The sequence below is a fragment of the Mustelus asterias genome, unplaced genomic scaffold (assembly GCF_964213995.1).
Source record: "Mustelus asterias unplaced genomic scaffold, sMusAst1.hap1.1 HAP1_SCAFFOLD_1089, whole genome shotgun sequence".
Classification (NCBI taxonomy): Eukaryota; Metazoa; Chordata; class Chondrichthyes; order Carcharhiniformes; family Triakidae; genus Mustelus; species Mustelus asterias.
The window spans coordinates 40,714-57,052 of NW_027591034.1; the positions used below are offsets into that span (position 1 = coordinate 40,714).

A 16,339-nucleotide genomic window follows, 5' to 3' on the forward strand; every position below is an offset into this window, starting at 1 on the left:
TATTTATTGTTCTTGTAAAACAGTTTAAGAATCCAATGTTTATCATCAGTCACATGGGTTATAGAACATATAGTTTAACGGCTGCGGAAAGGCACTTCGAGGAGGATTTGCACACTGAGGTAATATGGGCTCAGGTTAGAAATAGGAAAGGAGCGGTCTCGTTGTTAGGAGTTTACTATAGGCCCCCAAATAGTAATAGAGATGTGGAGGAAGAAATTGCTAAGCAGATTATGGATATGTGTGGGGGTCACAGGGTAGTTGTCATGGGGGTCTTTAACTTTCCAAATATTGATCGGATCCTTTGTCGGTCAAATAGTTCGGATGGGACAGTTTTTGTGCAGTGTGTGCAAGAGCGTTTCCTGACACAATATGTGGATAGGCCGACAAGAGGTGAGGCCACATTGGATTTGGTACTGGGAAATGAACCGGGCCAAGTGTTAGATTTGGTTGTGGGAGAGCACTTTGGAGATAGTGACCACAATTCGGTGTCTTTTGTTATTGCAATGGAGAGGGATAGGGCCGTACGGCAGGGCAAGGTTTACAATTGGGGGAGAGGTAATTATGATGCGATTAGGCACGAATTAGGGGGCATAAGTTGGGAACAGAAACTGTCAGGGAAAGGAACTAATGAAAAGTGGAACTTTTTCAAGGAACAAATACTGGATGTCCTTGATAGGTATGTCTCTGTCAGGCAGGGAGGAAATGGCCGAGTGAGGGAACCATGGTTCACGAAAGAGGTGGAATGTCTTGTGAAAAGGAAGAGGGAAGCTTATGTAAGGATGAGGAAACAAGGTTCAGATGGCTCGATTGAGGGTTACAAGTTAGCAAGGAATGAGCTGAAAAAGGGGCTTAGGAGAGCTAGGAGGGGACACGAGAAGTCCTTGGCGGGTCGGATCAAGGAAAAACCCAAGGCTTTTTACTCTTATGTGAGGAATAAAAGAATGACCAGGGTGAGATTAGGGACGGTCAAGGACAGTAGTGGGAACTTGTGTATGGAGTCAGTAGGGATAGGCGAGGTGATGAATGAATACCTTCCTTCAGTGTTCACCAAGGAGAGGGGCCGTGCTTTTGAGGAAGAGAACGTGTTACAGGCTAATAGGCTGGAGGAAATAGATGTTCGGAGGGAGAATGTCCTGGCAGTTTTGAATAAACTGAAGGTCGATAAGTCCCCTGGGCCTGATCAAATGTATCCTAGGATTCTTTGGGAGGCAAGGGATGATATTGCAGAGGCTTTGGCTTTGATCTTTGGGGCCCCGCTGTCCACGGGGATGGTGCCAGAGGACTGGAAAATGGCGAATGTTGTTCCTCTGTTTAAGAAAGGGAATAGAAATGACCCTGGTAATTATAGACCGGTTAGTCTTACTTCGGTGGTTGGTAAATTGATGGAAAAGGTATTTAGGGATGGGATTTACGACCATTTCGAAAGATGCGGATTAATCCGGGATAGTCAGCATGGATTCGTGAAGGGCAAGTCGTGCCTCACAAATTTGATTGAATTTTTTTGAGGAGGTAACTCAGTGTGTTGATGAAGGTAGGGCAGTTGATGTCACATACATGGATTTTAGTAAGGCGTTTGATAAGGTCCCCCATGGTCGGCTTATGATGAAAGTGAGGAGGTGTGGGATAGAGGGAAAGTTGGACGATTGGATTGGTAACTGGCTGTCTGATCGAAGACAGAGGGTGGTGGTCGATGGAAAATTTTCGGATTGGAGGCAGGTTGCTAGCGGAGTGCCGCAGGGATCAGTGCTTGGTCCTCTGCTCTTTGTGATTTTTATTAATGACTTAGAGGAGGGGGCTGAAGGGTGGATCAGTAAATTTGCTGATGACACCAAGATTGGTGGAGTAGTGGATGAGGTGGAGGACTGTTGTAGGCTGCAAACAGACATAGATAGGATGCAAAGCTGGGCTGAAAAATGGCAAATGGAGTTTAACCCTGATAAATGTGAGGTGATTCATTTTGGTAGGACTAATTTAAATGTGGATTACAGGGTCAAAGGTAGGGTTCTGAAGACTGTGGAGGAACAGAGAGATCTTGGGGTCCATATCCACAGATCTCTAAAGGTTGCCACTCAAGTGGATAGAGTTGTGAAGAAGGCCTAGAGTGTGTTAGCTTATATTAACAGGGGGTTGGAGTTTAAGAGCTGTGGGGTATGCTGCAATTGTACAGGACCTTGGTGAGACCACATTTGGAATATTGTGTGCAGTTCTGGTCACCTCACTATAAGAAGGATGTGGAAGCACTGGAAAGAGTGCAGAGGAGATTTACCAGGATGCTGCCTGTTTTGGAGGGTAGGTCTTATGAGGAAAGGTTGAGGGAGCTACGGCTGTTCTCTCTGGAGCGGAGGAGGCTGAGGGGAGACTTAATAGAGGTTTATAAAGTGATGAAGGGGATAGATAGAGTGAACGTTCAAAGACTATTTCCTCGGGTGGATGGAGGTATTACAAGGGGGCATAACTATAGGTTTCGTGGTGGGAGATACAGGAAGGATATCAGAGGTAGGTTCTTTATGCAGAGAGTGGTTGGGGTGTGGAATGGACTGCCTGCAGTGATAGTGGAGTCAGACACTTTAGGAACATTTGAGCCGTTATTGGATAGGCACATGGAGCACACCAGGATGATAGGGAGTGGGATAGCTTGATCTTGGTTTCAGATAAAGCTCGGCACAACATCGTGGGCCGAAGGGCCTGTTCTGTGCTGTACTGTTCTATATGAATAAGTCTGCAGACACCATTGCTGAGAAGACAGTTCAAGCACTTGGTTCGGTTTCCTGAATCTTCTTCCGTTTCTGGTTAAGATCAAAGACAGGAGAGACCGAGCGAGATGAGGCAGAGTGGAGAGGTGATAATCCTGAGCAGACACTTCGGCAATTGAGTCCTTTGCACCAGGGGAGGAAGTGTCCAGAAATGGTCTGACAGAATTGTTCCCTTCGTCGTCCAGTACTTCCCCGGAGCGGAGAAGCTACAACATCTCCTCCGGAGCCTTCAACATGTCATTGATGACGATGAACATCTCACCAAGGCCATCCCCACACCCCCACATCTTGCCTTCAAACAACCACACAACCTCAAACAGACCATTGTCCGCAGCAAACTACCCAGCCTTCAGGAGAACAGTGACCACGGCACCACACAACCCTGCCACAGCAACCTCTGCAAGACGTGCCAGATCATCGACATGGATGCCATCATCTCACGCGAGAACACCATCCACCAGGTACACGGTACCTACTCTTGCAACTCGGCCAACGCTGTCTACCTGATACGCTGCAGGAAAGGATGTCCCGAGGCGTGGTACATTGGGGAAACCATGCAGACACTATGACAACGGATGAATCAACACCACTCGATAATCACCAGGCAAGACTGTTCTCTTCCTGTTGGGGAGCATTTCAGCGGTCACGGGCATTCAGCCTCTGGTCTCCCGGTAAGCGTTCTCCAAGGCGGCCTTCACGACACACGACAGCACAGAGTCGCTGAGCAGAGACTGATAGCCAGGTTCCGCACACATGAGGACGGCCTAAACCGGGATATTGGGTTCATGTCACACTATCTGTAACCCCCACAACTTGCCTGGATGTGCAAAATCTCACTAAATGTCCTGTCTGGAGACAAAACACATCTCTTTAACCTGTGCTTAATGCTTCCTCCGCTCACATTGTCTGTCCCTTTAAGACTTGATTAGCTGTAAAGACTCCCATTCCAATCATTATTCATGTAAATTGCGTTTGTCTCTTTGTGCCCTGTTTGTGATCAGAACTCCCACTCACCTGATGAAGGAGCAGCGCTCCGAAAGCCTGTGGCTTTTGCTACCAAATAAACCTGTTGGACTTTAACCTGGTGTTGTTAAACTTCTTACTGTGTTTACCCCAGTCTAACGCCGGCATCTACACATCTTGTCTAGGTCACAAGAGGAACAGATTGCGAAATCATGCGACATATCTTTATGGCGCAATGCATGCAGTTAACCTCCAAATCTACTTCAGAGCAGCGGTAATGAAAGCTCTCAGATGTAGAGATCATGTAGCCAAATATTACTGTTATATCATCTTCCAGGGCCGTTAACTGAGAATGCCCCAGCAATTCCTAGAACCAAACATTTGATGTGTCAAAGTCTGCTGTAGTTATGAATACTTGGAATGCTCCATAATAATTTCAACACAGACTCACCTCGTTAAAAAGGCTGTATTATCCGACAGTACCACGCACCACTTCCTGAATCAATCGCTAATCAGCCATGCTAAACTCTCCCTCAGTGTACCCGAACAGGCGCCGGAGTATGGCGACGAGGGGATTTCCACAGTAACTTCACTGCAGTGTTAATATAAGCTTACTTGCTACACTGATGAATAGACTGAAGCACTGAACTTCTGATCTAACCAATGACAGAAATCGACCAGCGGCAGCAATGTCTCGAAAAGCACAATGGTGTTAGAGTGAGCGCAGCAACCGGAAGCTGTGACCGGGGTCACTGCAGACTCAAAGCTGATGGAAGTGCGGAGTTCTCAGCTGCAGTCGCAGGTGATGGAGAGGAAACAGCGACAGCTGAACCTGCAGCAGTCTGTGACTACCCTGCATCCGCTGACTGCTCAAGTGACTGAGAAAAAATAGTGTCGGACGGGCGCGAATGGATCATAAACAATTGACTCTTCCTGTGGTTCAATGAAAGACATTTCCCAATTGTTCTTCTCACCCCTCATTCCACGTGTTATTTTCCGTTCTCAAGGTCTGACAATGCCTTTTTGAAATTTACTATTGAATGCTCTTCCCTTATAGTTTGCGGCGCTCTACTCCAGATGGTAACAAATAGCAATGCAATGAATAACATTTTTCGATCCCTGTCCACTTTTCTGTGAAAATGGGATGACTTGGTCGTTTATTTATCGAACAGGTGCATTGCTGTCTTTGTTCGTTCAAATGAACAGCGAACCGGTCTGAGAGATTTTGGGACCTATCTCAATGTCTGGCCCTCTGCCACTTCATTAAATATCCCATAACTTACCCGGAACACTGCGCTGTCGAGATAGGTACAGAAAGCTTTCAGATATGGAGTGACTGTCCCTTAGCACTCCTGACTGGTCTTTCAGAGCTTTCAACTCCGATGGAGTCTGGGAAACTCAATGTCTGTCACTCGTCCCTGCAGCCGAACTTAGAATGTGTCACAGACTGGAATGGGATTTATCACAGGAAATAGACAAGGATCCTTTTAATATTGATTCACCGAATACCACGATTATTCCAATTTGGAAGCACCATGGAACATGCGCTGCCCGGATTAGCGGGTAGGGCCTGGGTGGGATTGTGGTCGGTGCAGACTCGATGGGCCAAATGGCCTCCTTCTGCACTGTAGGGTTTCTATGATTTCTATGATTTCCACAGAAAATAACCCAATTTAAATGTATTTTATCCGTTCTTTTTTGATTTTAAAGAGTAAACCCAAATCGGCAACAGATCTCACTGATCGGGTGACTGTGGCGCGTATCCAAGGGAGAGAGTGATTAAAAGCCCAGCTCTCTGCACAGGCTCCACTTTCTGGATGATCGCGGCAGGTTTTTGTACGGCCCTGTATGGTCTTTGCTACATTGTGCCTCCATTGCACAGAAATAGGTGGCGGTGTCTGTCAGCCGAGCTTCACTAACATTTATCGGAGTGGGGATGGAGGGATACAAAAGAGTGGTCTAGTTTGGACCAGGGAGCGGCGCGGGCTAATTGTTCCTTGTTTCTCGTTTCAAGGCTTCATTCTATGATCATCTTGCTGGTGCCAGTACAGAGCGAAACTGCGGATAGTTGGGAACCTGTCTCAGGGGCAGGGAATTCATATGGTGTTCGTGGAAGTGGAAATGACTAGGGTTGGGAAGCATTTTCCGATCAGGGCCAGTGTGATCTCCTGGACTCGTTTCGATCGCCTCAGGGGGTCGGAGAGGAATTTCCCAGATTTTTTTTCCCCATATTGGCCCTGGGGTTTTCACTCTGGGTTTTCGCCTCTCCCTGGAGATCACATGGTCTGGAATGGGGGGGGGGGTGGGGGTGAGTTAATAGGTTGTGATGAACAAAGCATCGTAGCTGTGAGGGACAGCTCGGTGGATAGGATATTGGTATGTAGATAGGCTGGAAAATTGGGCGGGGATCCTGGATTCAGGATTCAATCCTGGACCGGGGAGCGGCGCGGGCTTGGAGGGCCGAAGGGCCTGTTCCTGTGCTGTATTGTTCTTTGTTCTTTGTTCTTTTGTTCTTTGTAACATTCATAACGCTGTGGTTCTCTGAGAAAGTATGCCGAGCCGTGATCCTGCCCTGATCGCTGGTGCCGCTCACCAGGTGCTGCACGGTTCTGTCTAGATTTTGTCTGTACCATTGAAGGACCTTTCCAGCTCCTGTGGTTGAACAGTTCAACGATGCAGTGGCTCCCTCGGTAACAACCACTGACTCCGGAGACTGTGATAGCTCTTTACTGCCAGCGGCATCTGGGAAGAATATGTACATTTGCAGTAATAACATATCGTACTATAATGTAGCACAATAAAGTACAATTGTATTCACAATTCGAGATGATACAATAAAGCTGAGTACAATTTAACAGAGCCTAACATTGCTGAGGTGTGAAATATTCCTGTCAGAAATAGTGACCACACTTACACTGAGGGAACAGTAAGAAATCCAGGAAAATAATCAACCAAGTGAAGGTCAGAAACATGTTGGATCCTATAGACTTGTGAGAAACAGCTGTCAGCAGATCCCAGGCCGAGAGAAGCTCCTGGGAAAGCAACCCTATTGGATATCAAGCCGAACCCCAAACCAGTCACACAGTGGCGGTGGGAGCCGGGTCGCGGGGACTTGTGATCACAAAGTGAATCAGTGAAGGAGCTTCAGCATTGATAGTGCGGGGGAGGAGAGTGCGCATGCGACAGAGCATCCGGTATTGTGACGTCAGAACATCCGGCATTCTGACGTCAGAGCATCCGTGGCATTGGAACCTCATAGAATCATAGAATGCCTACAGTGCAGAAGGAGACCATTCGGCCCATTGAACCCGCACCGACCACAGTCCCACCCAGGCCCTCTCCCCGTAACCTCACATCTTTACCCCGCGAATCCCCTTGACACGAGGAGGCTTTTCAGCATGGCCAGTCAACCTAACCCGCACATCTTTGGACTGTGGGAAGAAACCGGATCACCCAGAGGAACGCAGACACGGGGAGAACACCCAAATTCCAGACAGACAGTGACCCGAGGCTGGAATCGAACCCGTGTCCCTGGCGCCGTGAGGCAGTTGTGCTAACCATTGTGGCACCATGCCGCCCAACGTCAGACGTCAGAATGCGGAATGTGTGGCGTCAGAATGTGTGGCGTCAGAATGTGTGACCTCACCCTATAGCCCATGTGACGTCACTATGTAGTGCGAGTGACGTCAGTGGGTCTGGTCTGAGGGTCAGAAACATTTCACCTGGAGCCGATCTGAATATTCAGCCCTGAGTTGATGGGAATTAACAGCTGATCAGAAACATCTCTCCCGAAACTGATGTGAATATCCAGCTCTGAGGTTGCAGAATAAAGATCTAATCAGAAGCAGGGAGGTCCTGCGTTCATATCGGTTAGTCGCTCAATGCATAACGCGTCTGATTACGCATCAGAAGATTTCAAGTTCGATTTCTGCCTGGCTCGATGTAAACTTGACGGTAGTTCAAGCTCTCTGTTGTTCACAGTTTCTGTAATTGTCATCACATTCGCTTCACACGCGAAAGGTCCCCTGTTCGAAACCGGGCAGATGCATTATTAAACTTTCTCAGTTAGGTTGCGGGAAGTCTGCATGATTTCAATTTTTTATGGGCCAAATGGTGGCACAGTGATTATCACTGATGCCTCACAGCGCCAGGGACACGGGTCAATTCCGGCATTGGCTCACTGTCTGTGTGGAGTGTGCATGTTCTCCCCGTGTCTGCGTGGGTTTACTCTGAGTGCTCCGGTTTCCTCCCACAGTCCAAAGATGTGCGGGTTGGGTGGATTTGCCATGATAAATTGCCTCTTAGTGTCAGGAGGACTAGCTCGGGTAAATGCATGGAGTTCAGGGGATAGGGCCTGGGTGGGATTGTTGCCGGTGCAGAATCGATGGGCCGAATGGTCTCCTTCTGCACGGTAGGGATTCTATGGTTTCTATCTGTAGGCTGATTTGATGATGGAACTGTCGGTCTGATCATATTCTGCTGTCTGTTTTCTCAGCCACTGCTGGAAACAGGTGCATGACAGTTTGATGCAATGCTTATTTGGTTTCCTCTCGGTGTATGTTTGAGCGGCTGACAGCGCCGGTCCTCAATGTGGCTGCAACTGTCCACGAGTCTAACCGCTGCAAACTTCTCGGGTTTTTGGCTAAGACTAAGCGTCGCATAAAGCCCAAGTTCACGTGCAATACCTTCTCTTGTCATCTTGGATCTTGCTCATATCTCTTGTGGGGATCATCAATTGGGTTGAATTTGAATTTGAATTGATGTAGGGGCAAGTGTGGAGATTGATTCTTGATTGGCCTCTCCGCTCTGCGTATTGACTTTGTAACTTTAAGAAATGAATCACAAAATTGAAAAGCCAGCAGACAGGAGCTTCCGGAGATGATGCAGAGCGCATGGATGGGGCTGCTTTCCGTCCAAAGATGTGCGGTTAGGTTGATTTGCCATGCTAAATTGACCTTTGTGTCAGGGGGATTAGCAGGGCAAATGTGTGGGGTGACGGGAATAGGGCCTGGGTGAGATTGTGGCAAGTGCAGACTCGATGGGCCGAATGCACCCCTTCTGAACTGTCCGGATTCTTTTTCTATGATTCTATGATTCATCATAAACTCCATACGTGAGTCCTTCTTCTGGTCAACTCTTCAGAGTTCATTTTCTACACATTGAAATTGAGAGAGGTTTGGATGCCTGACAACTGGCTGACAAATTGCCCTCTCGATTCGTACTTTGTGAAAAAATTGAGCGAAACGCCCTTCGGCAAATCAACCATCATTGACTAATTAAAGCAAGGTTCCGCCGAGATCTGAACTCGGATCGCTGGATTCAGAGTCCAGAGTGCTCACCATTACACCACGCAACCCAACACGCAGTATCCACCTGCAAATGATCATGTAATACCTGTGCCAGTTTGAACAGCAGTGAGAATAATCATTCCCATTCCACAATCCCGTCAATTACCCACAGCAATTCATATTTACATTGCCCTTGCTGTTTCCTCCTAAAATAACGAGTACGATACTTTCAACTGCATTGAATTTCACTGCAGCTCACCGCATTCAAAGAGCAATGTTAGCATCGACCTGTTATACACTTGATTGTGATGAATCTACTGAACAGCATCAGCTGTTCGCCCTGTATTTTCGTCGCATTGGAAGCCAGTGTGAAAATGTGAACAATTTCTAACCTTAACAGAGAGGAAGCAGAGTGTGACTGTGGATAATTGGCACTGTGCACATTGCTGTAATCAGTATCTGGGAGAATCGGGCAGGTGGGATACTGGTCATCCAGTGGTGAGGGGTCGGCGCTTTCAGGGTCGCAGACTGGCTTCGATGTACTAAGATTTAATGTTTTTGATTTTAAGAAAAATTGAAATACTTCCTGATCGAAAACAGCTCTGTCAGAATCAGTGGAGTGAGATTTGTAGTTTTGCTTGCGAGCTGGAAATGTCACATGTGCAACTGGTCAAGAACAAACACAGAGAGTGAAGGACAGTGATAGGTTGTAAGGTTCTGCCGATAGAGAACGTGATACAAGGTAACGTCTGGGTGCTAATGGGCCAGATTTAACCGTTTCCACTGACAAAAACATCACGCATTTCTGGATAAAAATTCCCAAGCCAAAAAGAAAACTTCTCACCGAATGAACATTAAACTCTTTCACCTTTATTGATTGCAATTTTCATTCAGACACTGAGATCAACAAAGCGGGATGGAAAAAGATTCAGTTTGATTGGTGACGCTGCCGGAGGATGGAGAGCTGGAGTTCACCCAGGAAAGCAGCAAAGTTTAAACACGATGGAGCCTAACGTGGGGCTGCAACCAACGATTCTGAAATTACATCTGATATGCTACGACTAAGCGAACCGTCCTACTGCTGTAGCGATGCTTGCACCCTTTCTTAACATACGTGAAGCCAAACGCTGTTTCCATCTGGTGTCTCAGCTTGTTCTGAATCCAACGTTTACAGTTAACCGATCAATAAAATCCCCCACCGTTACAATGCATTCCTCTCAGTCAGCAGTAACATCATTCCCATCTTCTATTTATTTGCTGCACCTCCTTCCAAACATTACAAACTCCTCTTACATCTTTCACTCTGATCTTTTCTCTGAAACATTTCATGATTAAACTTTTGAACTGTTGTGGATAATTTTGTGACGGTAAAAAGCTGTTCATTTCCAAGGGGGAGCTAAAGCACATTGACGCACACAGAGAAACCCAGACACATACACGCACCCAGCGTGACAGAGGCCGAAGGAGAGACAACACACTGAAAACACAACCTGGCTCCGTCTCTGTTCCATTTCTGACTGCAGGTTCCGTGATGCTTTTGTGAATAAACGGAAATGTGCAACCGCCCGAGTGTTTGGGTGGATTTGATTCAATTCACTCTGTGGACACAGAGTTAAAACCAGAAATAATCAGAAGCTGGAAATCCCAATGGATTTAAACTCCACCACGCTAACCAGCCGGCCACGGTGACTGGCGCTCTGAGCTATGAAGCCAACCGCATGTCCATTTTAACAGTTACTCTACTATAATGATTGGAACGAGCATCAGAGCGAAGAATTTGTGGGTAATATTTGATTCATAGGAAATTTCTGAGATGGAGAACACGAAGTTCAAAGATGTTATTGGAAAGCGGCAGAATTTGAGATGTGTCAGTTACTTTCAGTGATCAATCTCTGCGGTGTGTTTGCCGTGTGATTCTTCGTCAGAGCTTATTGCTGATGTTACATCTCTGACTTTTCCAACTCTAGTGCAAGTTCATCCAGCTGGAAGATTAATCTTGCTTCGCCCTTCACAGATGCCGTGAGGTGTGTTTGCATTCAATGAAGAATTATAGATAGTTATTCACTCCTTGGGTGGAAATCAAACCCGAACCACCGTACTGAATCCTGACCACGAAACTTCCAGTGAAGCTGATTTAAGAGATTTACAATCAGTTGATCAAGATCGCTTTAGTCATTGTTTCATTTCTGGCCACTTTCGCCTGACACACATTCACTCAATCACGATATCACTTTATGATTCCAGTAAAATGCACCTTTTTCCTTGTGTTCAGATCCAATTATCCCCACAAACGGAGCAAATTCAAAATGTTCTACTTAGTTATCGATTGTTATAAACCCCGGGCCCTGGCGGTGAAAACACTGATTCGGCAGCAATAGATCACCCGGACTCCACCATCACCAGCTCAATGTTGCACTTGTCCATCATTCCTTGTGTCAGTTAATCCATCCTGTCTTGCTCTCTATCACATACCTTCCCTTTTGGTCTCATTACAGAGCAATTCCCGACTTAAATGCTGCAATAACTCAACCGTTCAATTAAAGTTTCGTGAGAAACGAGAATAATTCTGAAATATGAATCAGTAAGCAATAACAAGCATTTGGAAATGTTTCTACGCGGTCTTGAACCAGGAACGTTTCGCGTGTGAGATGAACGTGGTAACCACTACACTGCAGAAACACAGCAGTCCGTGTAGCTGAAGCAGGTCAGGTTTGCTGGAGAAGCAACAAAACTGATTCCACAATCCCGTTAGTTTCTCATTTTACATTGCCTCTTTTGGTTCCTCTAATCAAAATGAATGATAATACATTCCACTGCGAAACATTTTGCCGATCACGTGTTTGACCAACTTTATTCTTAACGTTTAAAGCAAATTAAGTGAATATCTGACGGTGGGGGAATTTGAACCCACTCCTCCACAAATCGCGCTATCCTCAATTCAGTGTCCTCGAATTCTCATCAGTGACACCATCAGAAGTGATTGCTACCAGAGCTGGTATTGGCAGTGAACAGAACCAATGAGGTGGGATTGGATCACATGTCCCGTTGAGTCTCCTCCGCCACTTAAAATCAAGATCAACAACCACCTCATCTCAGGAATCAGTTCAATGAAGTTTGGTTCCATCCAGACATGGAGAGAATATAATGAATAAAAAAGAACAAAAGAGGGGAATTGGATAGAGAGACTGAGCGAGGGAATAACCGACGCAGATCTACAAAGAGAAAGATAGAGACAGAGTAGGAGACACACTGAACGGAAAAAATGCCAATTCCATTTGATTTGAATTAAAGAAAAAGAAAGTTGAAAGCATTGAAAACAGCAAATGCTATGGCCGTAAAAATATATTCTGGCAATGGTGCTGAAGAATTCAGATTCAGATCTTACCGCAATCCGAGCTAAGCTGTTTCTACGCTCCAACACTGCCATCTAACCGCCAATGCTACAATTTGCCCAAGATTGCCCGGTTTACAAATATCAGGTCAAATCCAACGCCGCAAATTACCATCAGTCTACTCCTGATCATCAGTAACGTGACGGAAGGGACAATAAACAATGATATCAGGAGGAATTCCAATGCAAACTGGTGGAACATCGCCCGATCTCCCGATTCGGCACTTACTGCGTTCCAGACTTAACACTGAATTCAACAACTTCAGAGCATCTCCTTTCCTCCATCCTCACCCAATTTCCATTTATTTTGTTTTATTTCGTTTTATCTTATTTCTTTATTTTTATTATTTTATATCTTCTTTTACATATGTATTTATTTTAAAAAATTTCCATGTATTGCATTGTTTATTTAAAATCTCACTTTCCATTTTGTTGCCCCCTCTCCCTCCACCCCACTCGGGCCGTCTCTTACATTTCCTTTGTTCTGCCATTAACACATTCTGATCTCTTAATCGGCAGCCAGCAGCACCCTTCTCAGCCATGATCACCACCATTAAAATTCCCTTCTTCTTAATTTATATGGAACACCTTTGTCACCCACCCCACACCCATATCCCTCACCATTACAGTATGAATCTCGTCCAAATTTCTTTGTCTTCAGCTCTGACGATGGGTCATCCAGATTTTGAACGTTAGCTCTATTCTCCCTTCACAGGTGCTTTCAGACCTGTTGAGGTTTTCCAGCATTTTCTGTTCTTGTTTTAGATTCCAGCATCCACAGTAAATTTGGTTTTTCAGGAGGCACTTGTCAGACAGACTTGTCCCTGGTATACAGAAAAATGCTGAAATCGAAACAAAGCGCCAAGTTAGCATGGATAGGATAGATTAAAATACTTGCAGGCAGTTTCCTTGGTGATCTCGTGGTGAGGATGTGGCGCTTTCACCGCAGCGGTTCGATTCCTGGTCAGGAAATCAAGATTTCTTGTTCTCTTGCAGCACATGATTTAAGTGGAATTGGAATTACTTCCTGATCGAAAACAGGAGTGATATTGGTGCCAGTTTCAACAGTACAGAGAGAAATCCGTCCAATTCCACAAACCCGTCAATTACCCACAACAATTTGTATTTGCATTGCCTCTTTTGTTTCCTCCAGTCAAAATGAATAATGATATATTCTCGGAGAATTCCTATTATAGAGAAGGAGATCGGTCGGCCCATCGAGTGCGCACCGACAACAATCCCACCCACGCCCTATTCCCGGAAACCCACATATTTACCCTGATAATCCCGCTGACAGGCGGGTCAATTTAGCATGGCCAAGCAGCCGAACTCACACATGTTTGGAAAGGAATCCGGAGCACACAGAGGAATCCCACACAGACACGGGGAAAACGTTCAAACTCCGCAAAGAGTGATCCGAGAAATTTAACCTGAGCCACTGGCGCTGTGAGGCATCATTGCGAACCACTGTGAAACCATGCCGTCCTATTCTACTGCATTTAATTTTACTGCAGTGTTAGTACCAACCTGTGATATACCATGTTGTGGTAATTCTGCTGATCAACATTAACTTATCAGCGTTAATGGACGGTGGGTTCCAGCCCCAAGTTGGGGGCCACTGTTTGTACAGAAGGAGGTTTGTACAGAAGAAGCAACTTTGCTACTTTTCTGGGTGAACTCCAGCTCTCCATTCCTCCGGCAGCGTCACCGCTCAAACTGAGTCTTTCTCCATCCCACGCTGTTAATCTCACAGTTACTGCTTTCTGAGTGAAAACTGCCTCCACTTCACTGGAGGTCGGAGAGTTACAATTAAAGGTCTTCTTGTCACTGAGTCCGAGATTTGGACCCAGACCTGCGAGGTATTTGTGTCAGTGGAAACAATAAAATCTACTCCATCAACAACCAGATCTTAGCCCACATCACCATCTATATCGTCAGCGCTTTGTATCCTATTTCTCTCTCTTTTTTTTCTTGACATGTGACATTTCCAATTCAGACACAAAAGAGGAAATCTGCCTGCTACTGATTCTCACAGAACTGGTACAAACCTGGAAGTAACGCAGGATTTTTACGCAGCAATAAATCTACTTTCCCTGACCGGGAATCGAACCCGGGCCGCGGCGGTGAGAGCGCCGAATCCTAACCACTAGACCACCAGGGAAGCTGGACTAAACTCTTTCAAAGATTGATTTATCCATGAGCCTTCTGTCTTTTATTTTTATTTCAGATTCTTTATTCACAAAAAAACAAGTTTCTCCTTTAAATTGTCATGTTTAGATCGAACCCAAGGGACTGTTCAGCCAATGAAAACAGCGAAACCTGTTAGCTGCAACATGAAATCGACCGTGAGGTGAAATAGTCCCGCAGCTGGTCATGTGGCACTTTCAATTTCCAAAACCCACCAAACTCATCACTGTGGCATCTGTGAAACTTGCAAGGTAACACACGGCAGACATTCACCACGGAGAGCAACTGGCAGAACTCATTTATGAAACATTATCCTGTCGCTTCTCTTCCTGTTTCTGTCGCTGCCTCTCATCCAGCTCCCTCTGATTGTCCATTTCCCAGGGTCAGTTAGCTGCTCGATACAGACACAGAGAGTTGGTGAACCCGATCTTTACCTGGAAAGCAAGGTAAATGTATGACACACGGCATTGAGAGGAGATGGAGTTTAGAGATAACAGTATAAGGAGACACAGATATCTCATCATCCTGATCCAGTTCCTGATTGCAGGAACGTACACAGTGCCAATTATCGACTGTCACGCTCTCCTTCCAGCCATGAGCACGGAGTTAAGTTTTGAAGTGTTTGAAGTCTTGCTACAGTTATTCAGGGTTTTGTTGAGACCACATTTGGAATAGTGTGTTCAGTTTGCATCTCCCCATTTTAGACAAAATAAAAGCAAAATCTGAGGATCTTGGAATCTGAATCAAGAACAGAAAAAGCTGGAAAATCTCAACAGCTTTAACGAGAAAGAATAGATAACATTGAAAAACTGCAGGGATTCTATCATTCTATGAGTTTGATAGGGTGGATGCTGAGACATTATTTTCCCTGGTCCGGGAATCTCAAGCACGGGGGTACAATCTCAGGATAAGGCGCTGATGATTTAAGACTGCGATGAGCAGACATTTCTTCACTCAAAGGATAGTGAATTTGGGGAATTCTCTATGCCAGAGGGTTGTAGATGCTCCATCATTGAACACATTTCAGTTCGGGTTGGATAGATTTATGATCTATTCAGGAATGAATGGAAGCAGGGATATGGAATTGGAACAAATGCTCAGCCACAAATTAATGTTTCCATTCTAATTTTTAAGCTTAATGGTATAATGGAAGCATGTATATAATATTATATGTAATATGTCTGAAGTCAATTGTCATTCAATAATGTTGGTGACAACAGATAACAGTACAGCCGGTAACACTTGAGAGCTATTTTTTATTGACCACCACGGACCCATTGCCAACACACAACTGTTTGCCTATGAATGCAGATGGTGAGAAAACAGTAAAATCACCCGTCCCTGGGTGGTCTCGAACCACCAACCTTCCGGTTAACAGCCGAACGCGCTGACCGATTGCGCCACAGAGACTCAGACAGCAACTGCTAACGATATTCTAAGCTAAGGTGTCAATAAGCACAATTCTCTTTCTACAAAACCTGTTCCAGAACTGCAGCATGACCGCACCGTTTAGAATTCTATATAAGTCTCTTTGGTGACGTTGATCCCGCAGCATTTCTGTAGTGTGTTGGTTATTCTCTTTTTCCTATGAACGTGTAGGTAAAATGAATCCATGTCTCTTAATTCAACGGGAGGGAAGGGAACTGACCACCAGAAGCCCAAGGATCCAATAGTTTCCACTCAATCATCAATAACACCATTCACAGCTGCACCTGCATCCAAATATTGTGACCCATTTCTCTCAGGATTTGTTCCAA

At 45.6% G+C, this 16,339-nt stretch overlaps 3 non-coding genes across 3 annotated transcripts; all 3 read right to left on the reverse strand.

Annotated features, from left to right (window-relative positions):
• Positions 1-9,000: 9,000 nt before the first annotated feature.
• trnaq-cug (transfer RNA glutamine (anticodon CUG)) lies at positions 9,001-9,072 on the reverse strand. The gene has a single exon. It is a non-coding gene; the product is annotated as a tRNA-Gln (tRNA).
• Positions 9,073-14,484: 5,412 nt separating this feature from the next.
• On the reverse strand, positions 14,485-14,556 carry trnae-cuc (transfer RNA glutamic acid (anticodon CUC)). The gene has a single exon. It is a non-coding gene; the product is annotated as a tRNA-Glu (tRNA).
• Positions 14,557-15,918: 1,362 nt separating this feature from the next.
• trnan-guu (transfer RNA asparagine (anticodon GUU)) lies at positions 15,919-15,992 on the reverse strand. Its single transcript has one exon. It is a non-coding gene; the product is annotated as a tRNA-Asn (tRNA).
• Between the last annotated feature and the right edge of the window lie 347 nt (positions 15,993-16,339).